Source organism: Musca vetustissima, unplaced genomic scaffold (assembly GCF_032173495.1).
Source record: "Musca vetustissima isolate MV318-11 ecotype Yass unplaced genomic scaffold, APGP_CSIRO_Mvet_v1 utg13816, whole genome shotgun sequence".
Classification (NCBI taxonomy): domain Eukaryota; kingdom Metazoa; phylum Arthropoda; class Insecta; order Diptera; family Muscidae; genus Musca; species Musca vetustissima.
In genome coordinates, this window is record NW_026881276.1 from 5,295 (window position 1) to 15,140 (window position 9,846).

Consider the following 9,846-nt stretch of genomic DNA (forward strand, 5'->3'; position numbering starts at 1 on the left):
AAATTTCGTGCAAATCGAAGGATATATAGGGCCTTGTGTGCACTATTTACCTAAAATCGGACGAAAATATATATGAATCCAATTCCAATTCGAATCAAAAATGCGAGTTGTACTTTGTTTACAATTTAACATGGACAGACAGACGGACATGCATAAATCGGTTTAAAAACGTGATTCGATGCATATTCTCAAAAGGAATCGTGTGTCTATCTCGTTTCCTTTTGCCTGTTACAAACATATGCACGAAGACATAATACCCTGTACCATAGTGTGGTGAAGGGTATAAAAATATATGTTTGCCTGAATTTTTCTATTTTGGTCCTTTTCGGTGAATAAAAAACTTATTTTCAGAAAATTCCAACATATTCATGTGTTTAACAACGCTCTCATCCAATGGACCGCTGTATTTTTTTTTTCAAATTAACAATCTACTAGCAGACAATGTCATAGTCACCATATGAAGTACCTGCTACAAATCTACTGTCACTTTTTTAACATTGGAAAATCAAATTCATCGCGTGAACATAGGGAAATTTCAAGGTCCTTTCCTTCCTATTCTCAGTTTTAACAGTACAATAATAATATAAAGGTTCCCTATTTTTTACTTGAGAAGAACAAAAATTAATTACCATTAAAAAATGAACAACAATGATTTGTTCAAATCGCGGAACAAATCTGATAACTATTTTAATATAAAAAAGGCGATTATATGGGGACTACCCCAAAAGAGGGCGAATATTAATAATTTTTGGTAGGGAGATTAGTTACAATATACGACTACAAAATACCAAATTGCAGCGAATTCGGTTGAAAAACGCGCTCAAGAACCCCAATATACCGAAAATTGGGGGTACCCTTATATGGGGGCTATCCGAAAATGTATCTATTATCTATTAAGAACCCAAAATACTACCAGAAAAAGTGGACCTATATGTATAATTTTTTGTGGAGATATTAAGTACCCAATAAGAACCCAATGTAGCAAATTTCAGCGAATTCGGTTGAAAAACGCGCTCAAGAACCCCAAAATACCGAAAATTGGGGGGTACCCTTATATGGGAGCTATGCCTAAACATGGACCGATAAAGCTCATCAAACTTGACCTGCCTGCAGACAAAAGACGATACTATGCAAAATTTTGGCGATCTATCACCATTCGTTTAGACGCTATAGTGATTACAACAGGCAGACGGACGTGGCTATATCGTCATAGAAGTTTACGCATATATATATATATATATATATAGGGTCGGAATGATTATTTCGATGCGTTACAAACGGAAAAACAAAATGAATACTATGGAGGAGGGTATAAAAACGGGAAAATTTGTTGGGATGAAACAAAAATTATAAAAAATTACTGAAAAATAAAAAATGCCAAAAAAAGTGCTAGGTGCTAGATCAATTTTTTTGGTGCTAAACGAGTTTAAAAAGTGCTAAATCTAGCACTAAAAGTGCTAAATTGGCAACACTGGTGCTGCCCATCATGAAATTCCAGCCGAGGAATTCGACAAACAGTATGAAGATTACTTCAGCCGTGCCGATATCGATGGCTGGGAGGTGCGCAAGGGCATGAACGATTTGCTGGGTATGCATTTGGTTCCAGCTCCCAAAATTGTCGACGCTGGCTTGAAGGCATGCCGTAAGGTTAACGACATTGCTTTGGCCATCAGATGGTTGGAAGGTGTCAAGGATAAGTGCGGTGACAATACCGATGAAATCTATCCCTACATCATCAACCACCACACCCGAAGAAATCAACTACGACAAACCAGAATTGGCCCTTAAGATTGTGTTCGATATGTAAGGACGGGGTGAAGAATCTTTGTTTTTAATGTTTTTAGTTTAATTTGGAAAAACAAAAAAGAAAACTTGTGATTGGGAACGCCAATAATGGAAATGTATTAACATGAATTCGCAGAAAACCCATTTTTCCTGGATGAAGAAGAAAATAAAGCGTCCGATTTGTTAAAAACATTTAGAAAATTATCAATCTAGGTCAGGGTTTGCTCACAGCCTTCATATTAAAGTACCGACCTATTTTCGGTATTTTGAGGAGTTTAGTCGTATTCTCTGGGCTCTGTTAGGGTAGAAAATATTTATGCGGACAATTTTCTATATTTGGACATATAGTCAATATAAAATTCCCGCCCCATTTGCATACTCTTAAGGTTTTAAAACTTTTTTAATTTACTCCCCCACAAAGGCTCCGCATTATTTGTTTTCAACATTTTCCATTTTCGGTGCTATGAAGTGGTCCTAATTTGACATTCTGGATTCCAGTTGAATAAAAAACATCTTTCCAGAAAGTTTACAATTTGGGTTTATGATTTTTACTTTACTCCCCCACAAAGGCTCCGCATTATTTGTTTTCAACATTTTCCAAATAAACAACCTACTAGCAGGCAATGTCACAGTCACCATATGAAGTATTCAACAATTTAAGAAAATTGTAATAAAAACCAAATGGTGCAGGTTATAAAAAGTTCGGCCGGATCGGTTTTTTTACTTGTTCATAGATTTTTTAACATTGGAAAATCAAACTCATAGCGTGAAACATAAAGAAATTTCAATAGATGTATGTGAAATGGAAGACTACAATTTCTTCGGATTAAACTAAAAAATAACCCGAAAAAAATAAAAGTGCTAAAAAAGATGCTAGGTAATAGATAAATTTTTTTGGTGCTAAAGGATTTTGAAAAATTCTAAATCTAGCACAAAAAGTGCTAAATTGGCAACACTGTCCTGCATAGACGTACTAATTTTGCAGGAATGCCAAACGAAGACATGGCTTTATACACCTCTGAACGGATAGGGCTGTCGAATGCGGTTTTATAGTCGACGAATAGGGTGGAATGTGTCGATGTGTTTTTCGTGAGTTTTTTTTTCCAGGATTTGGCGCAGAGTTAAAATCTGGTCAATGGTGGACTGGCCACCTCTGAAGCCGCATTGGTATGGTCCAATAATGTTATTGAGTCGTTCACACAGCACGATAGAAAACAGTTTATATGCGATGGGAAGGATAATTATTCCTCTATAGTTGGCACATGTCTTGTTGTTGTTGTAGCAGCCCTATTGCTTTTACACAATGGGCTGAGGTGACAGACGTTGGCCGAGTAAGACTCGGGTCGTTTCCGATCGTAGACCCCTCTGTCTTGTCACCTTTTTGGGTGCAGGATGCTGAGCTTCCAATCATTGGTCATGCATTCATCCAGCCAAATTGTACTAATCAGCTGGTGCATGATCCTTACCAGCATCTGACCACCAGTCTTGAATAGTTCGTCTGGTAACTCATCGGCACCTGCTGCTTTATTATTCTTCAGCCAATTGATTACTATTCTGACGTCATCTTGGCTAGGTGGTATACACCAGAAGCTTTTCAAAAAGATTCTTCAAGGTCCTCAAGGCGTTGTCTGTATTTGTCACCAGGTTTCCTTCTTCATCTCTACAGGAGGGTGTACCTGCACCAAAGCCTTCGGTTTGATGTTTTACTCATTGGTAAAATTTCCGGACTTCATTCTGACTCCTGTGCATTTCGATTTGCTCACGTATTTATTGTTCGTTTTTCTGAAAATACGCTTCTCTTCTCGCTATCATTTTCCCTTGCATTACTTGTTACTATTGTCTGCAGGGTTGCCCTATACGCTGCGTTTTTCACATAAGTAGCATTACGACACTCCTGATCGTAACATTGATTCTATATACTTAAAATACAGGAAATTGGGTGCTATGTCAAAATTATAGATATTTCGGTGAACAGTTGATATGGCAGTTATCATAAAACCTGGACTTATAATTATCATTTTTCGCGCAGATGCATGTAAGCCTTTAAACCCCCGGCTAAGGCCCTCAAAATTTCGAAATTTTGGCGATATGTTTATATGGGATCTATGTCAAACCATGGACCTGTCAGCTTCTAGACATCGGATTTGCGCCCTAAGAAAATAAGAGACCTTCACAATACTGCAAAATTTGGGATTCTATTAATGGAAACTATACCAAAATGTGGATCGATATACCCCATTTGCCATACCAATAGAAATTGCCATCTCTATAGAGATTTCAACGGTTATCATAGTGAAGTCCAATTTTCTGGATTTAATGGCCTCTCTGTAATTACTTGAGGATTCTCAGAACCCCAAATACGACAATTTTGGACGCTTGTGAAACCATAATTTCCTCTTAAAGGACAATATATAGCTATGACAGAATCACAGTTTTTATAGTAGGTTTATGATTTTATAATTATAATTTTATGAGTAATGAGATAGATAAGCGATTCATTTTCATCAACGTCAGACTTTCGCCTAAGTTGAAAAAATTGGTTTAACGACTTAGTTCGACCATTAATGTATGACAAAATCTAATGAAATCAGTTTGGATGACATTCAACTTTTAAAATCAACTTTTAAATAAATGAATAACTCTGTATGATGTAGTTGCTTACGTTGTCGAGAAATTTATCCTCTTCACACCCACTGTTCCATCAACCATTAATGTGTGACAAAATCTAATGAAATCAGTTTGGATGGCATTCCGGACGAGCTGTATGTTTTGCTATAGGAAGTCTTTCAATTGAATAGCAGAAGTTGTTGTTGTTGGTGGTGTCGTAAACATTGCGTATTGCCATCACAAAAACATGGATGGTGGCAACAAAAAAGCTCAACGCTACTAAAAACAGCAATAATACAACGAAAAAAGCCCTCAGAGTTCGAGGTAATAGTCAGGTAAATAGTCTGGCTATCATGCCAACAAATAGGCCACCATATTCACCGGTAGTGGCGGCATGGTAAGCAGCAAAATTGCCAATTGGTAATATTAGAAAATAAGAGAGAGAAAAAACGTGTGGTCTGACGAATGTTGTAAGCGTGAATAGCATACGTATAGGTGTACGTGTGTGTTCGTGCGTTGTTTCGCAATCGAAGAGATGCTGGCAAGCGAAGATACTATCTTATTTACGATGTTTTACACAGGAGTGCATTAAATTTGTATTTTGATTTTGTAATCAGAGCCAAAAGAATTCACACAACGTGACAATGCTCGCACACACACATACACTAATGCTCACCTTTTCTAAGGGTGACCGGAAGAGCGGGTTAGTTCGACCATTTATTAACATTGATGGTCGTCGGCCAATGATGGTAATGGCTTTTGACTGAATCAATTCCTTTGGTGTTATTTGTTGGTTTGTTACGTTGGCCGCCGATTCAAATGATAATGGTGATGACGATGCCGATGGTGAATAATGCCACCACAAACACTATCATCACTAAGTCAAAATGTCCTTTTGGTTTAGTGGCATCCGCAAACATTGAAACATCGACAAACGAACACACACGCACACAAACAGACACTCGCATGTCTAAGCCGACCACTCGTGTGTTGTTTGTTGTTTATAAACTTCGTATAATTTATGTAATTTGTCTTTGCATCCAGTCGCAATTGGCTAACATCCATCCCATTTGGCATGTCGCATACAAATCCGTTGGCCATAATATTGGCCCAGGTGGGCCATTGTGTGTGTGTGTGGGCAGCCAATGCTTGAGTTACGCCTTTTACCAAACAACAAAAAAAGCCAAGACCAGCAGAGGGGAAGTTTGTTTTTCGGTAGTTATTTGTGTAACCATAATTAAAATTACCTGCACAACATTTGTGTTAAGTTGTTGTGGTCTTACACTGAATGCACTTTTGGACACAGCCATTGGACACAAGCATCAGCAGCAACGTATAGTATTGCAGCACGTAGGTCATTTTGTGGCATGGACCGTCAGGTTTGGGGTTTTTGAAAATTCAAACCGATCGACCATCAGTTGGAAAATAGTGAAATTTGTTTGACATACAGAAGAACCGGTTATGAGGTAGAAGAAAATTGAATTAATTAAATCGTTTTAGGTTAAGATATAGCTGCCGTATATATAAATTTTTTGATCTATATTGCCCACCAATGACTTAACGATTGCGATGATTTGAACAATGCTTTTGTTCAAATGTTTGTTTAGATGATTTCAAATATATATGGGAGCTATATCTCCCATATATATTTGAAATCTTTCCATATTTTGGGGGCTAAAACCATCGACTATACACTGGTTGTATAACACCGTGGTAAGGCCCATCCTTTCCTATGGTTCTCTTGTTTGGTGGAACTGCCTGCGCCACAAGTCGACATCCAGCAAACTAGATAAGGTACAAAGAGCCGCCTCGATTCTAATAACAGGAGCCACGAGGAGCACCCCACAAGCAGCTCTGAACGCAATGCTGAACTTAAGGCCTCTGGGCCTCAGCATTAAGTGTCAGGCCGCGCGTAGTGCCCTAAGGCTGCATGAACAAAATCTTTGGCGAAGTTCTACCTTTGGGCATGGTTATATCTTGAAGGAACCAGGCATGACATTGGACCAATGCGTAAAACTAAGCGACTATATATCACCAATACTGAGATTTGACGACGTAGATGTCGTTATTCCAAGTAGAGACGACTGGAACCGGAGTAAGCCTCCTCTAAACGATCTGGCTTTCTATACAGACGGATCAAAGATGGAAGAAGGTGTAGGGGCTGACGTCTACTGTGAAAGACTAGGCTACATGCTGGTTAGCAACTGTAGTGTTTTCCAAGCTGAAATCTTCGCGATTTGGAAGGCAGCAGAATAGTTAAAAAGTCTGGATGCCGAGATCGTTGAACCGGTGACTATCTTTGTGGATAGTCAAGCAGCTCTTAAAGACATCAAATATGAAGCCGTCCTCAAGTGTAAGAACAGTTTTGGAAGAACTTACTTGCAGCTATTGGCTGTGTTGGTTATCAGGTCACCGTGACATCATGGGTAATGAAAGAACTGACGAATTAGCTAGACGAGGATCTCAACCTACAGATCTAGCAATATGTCATCTTTATCGGAGCTTTAAAGCGCTCTTCGACGAAAGAGCCTATGAACTTTGGCATAACAAACCTAGGTGCAATGTGTCAAGATCTATTTGGCCGACTCTGGCAACCAAAAGGACACACTCACTGTTGAACCTGAGCAATGCTGAAATAAGAGTAATGACAGGAATCACTACTGGTCATTGCAATGTCAGGGCCTTTACCAGTTAATGGGACCATGATGCTACTGATTACTGTAGACTCTGCGTTGACGAGGAGGAGACGGCTCAGACTAGTGTTTGCTCACTCTCCACCGAGTCTTAGTTTCATCTCAACAACGGAACCTACTCTAATCTACAGCATCATTAGAAACCTAAAGTGGTTGAGAAAGTGCAACCTTGACACATAATATATCTTCTCTATCCCCCTTCTTTTCTATCCTCTTTAGTAAAAGATATGTGTCTTTTTCTTTTCGTGAATGAATATAAAATGAGTGGCGTAGGGGATAATAGATACCAAGCAACGGCTCTGATTGGCTTTAAAATTGCGAAGTCCAGGCTTATCATGGTCCCTCTTTCATCTCAATTGTGGACTCTGACCTCCCCGCGGTGCCACCTGGGGAGCTATTCTCATCACCCGATGAAATAGTGAGTTACTATGTGCCGCGAGTTCACCCATAAGAACTATAAAAAAATGGGTTGAGGCGTCGGGTTAGGACCACGGTCTGCGAATCTCCACTTGGAATGTGCGCACGTTGTACAGAACAGGCGCAGTGTTCGCTTTGGCGGATAAGTAAATCAGACGTAAGTAAATCATACGATTACGCCCTGTATTATAGCTGCCATGAAAAGAGACATGAATTTGGCTGCGGATTTATGGTTAACAGGAGAATAAAAGACCTTGTCTCCAGATTCACTCCAGTTGATGACCGAATTGCTATAATCCGTATAAAAGCGATGTTCTTTTACATCAGTCTAATTTGCGCCCATGCTCCGACCGAATATAAAGATGAACAGACCAAAGACATATTTTACGAGCGCCTAGAAACAGCATATGGCCGTTGCCCTGGCCATGACATTAAAATTCTGCTAAGAGATGTTAATGCAAAAATCGGAAGGGAAAATATCTTTGGCCCTACCGTCGGAAAATTCACCTTCATGAAGAAACATCCGACAACGGCATGAGGTTGATTGACTTCGCGGCAGCAAAAAACATGATAATTAGCAGCACCAGATTCAAGCAACTCGATATACACAAGGCCACCATCAAATAGTGACGATGAAGAAGATACCCCAGAACCAATAAGAGATGATGGTATAGAGTGTATACCACCTAGCCAAGATGAGGCCATAAAAGCAATTAATTGGCTCAAGAATAACAAAGCAGCAGGAGCCGATGGGTTACCAGCCGAACTATTCAAGACTGGTGGCCAGATGCTGGTCAGGAGCATGTACCAGCTGCTTAGTACAATTTGGCTAGATGAATGCATGCCAAATGATTGGAACCTCAGCATCCTGTGTCCCGTGCACAAAAAAGGAGACAAGACGATATGTGTCAACTATAGAGGAATAAGTCTCCTTCCCATCGCATATAAAGTGCTATCCAGTGTGCTGTGTGAACGATTGAAGCCAATGGTCAATGACATCATCGGACCATACCAGTGTGGCTTCAGACCTGGTAAATCCACCATTGACCGGATTTTCCCTCTGCGCCAAATCCTGGAAAAGACTCACGAAAAACACATCGACACATACCACCTATTTGTCGATTATAAAGCCGCATTCGTTCAGAGGTGTTTAAAGCCATGCAAAATTAATACGGCTATGCAAGATAACTTTAAGTGGCACAAGGTCAGCAGTGAAAGTAGGAAAGGAGTATTCAGACAAGGTGACAGTTTGTCGTGTGATCTTTTTAACATCCTACTGGAAAAGGTCATACGAGACGCAAATGTGAACAGAAATGGCACTCTGTCCACCAAACAACACATGCTACTCGCCTACGCCGATGACATTGATATAATGAGTCGAACATTGCGAGCGGTGAACAAATTGAAAAGGAGTCTACCAAAGTGGGTCTGGCAGTAAACGGCGAGAAGACCAAGCTGATGGTATCAACGCGCAAGACGTCCAGTAGACTCGGACCAACTGTGGAACTTGAGAACTACAGCTTCGAGATAGTTAAAGACTTTATATACCTTGGTACCGCCATAAATAAAACGAATGACATTCATTTTGAAATTCGGAGAAGGATTGTGATGGCCAACAGATGCTACTATGGTCTAAGTAAGCAGTTTAGAAACAAGGCCACCTCCCGCCAGACCAAACTCACACTTTACTAGACGCTGATACTACCCGTGTTATTATATGGATCAGAAGCATGGGGCAGCTCTTGGGGTGTTTGAGAGAAAAATTCTCCGAAAGATCTACTGGCCGATCTGCGTCGACGGTGATTATCGGCGTCGAATGAACCACGAGCTTTACAATTTATACGCGGACATCGACATAGTCAGTCGTATTTAGCTGCACCGACTACGGTGGCTAGGCCATGTTGTGCGGATGAATGAAAATGCCCCAGCTCAAAAGGCATATAAAAATGAGCCTACTGATGGTTCCCGTAGAAGGGGAAGGCCACGTATTAGATGGAAAGACCAAGTAGTAAACAACATCTTGGAGCGTGGTCTTCCGACGCGCTTGGAAATCTTTTTTAAGCTCGGCTTATGGAACAACCGTTCTGTAACAAGCCAGCTAAGTAAGTAAGTGAATGAATGAATACAAAGGACCTGACGGTCTCAGAGTTCTGCAGCCACATTAGTGACTGCACATCCCATAACCTAAACCTAACCTAGTTCAAATCGGAGGGTTCCAGATTTATATATTTCATGTCAGTTGTTTCTTGCTTACCCAAAATGCTGAAGGGCACCCGTTCGACTTTTGTATTTTCCTTACGGAATTATAACATATCATATTTGCAAACCGTCTTCTTGACACTCC

At 40.1% G+C, this 9,846-nt stretch overlaps 1 pseudogene; it reads left to right on the forward strand.

The window, feature by feature from the left end:
• Positions 1-1,461: 1,461 nt before the first annotated feature.
• Positions 1,462-1,807, forward strand: LOC133327247 (cytochrome c oxidase subunit 5A, mitochondrial-like; annotated as a pseudogene).
• Positions 1,808-9,846: the final 8,039 nt, after the last annotated feature.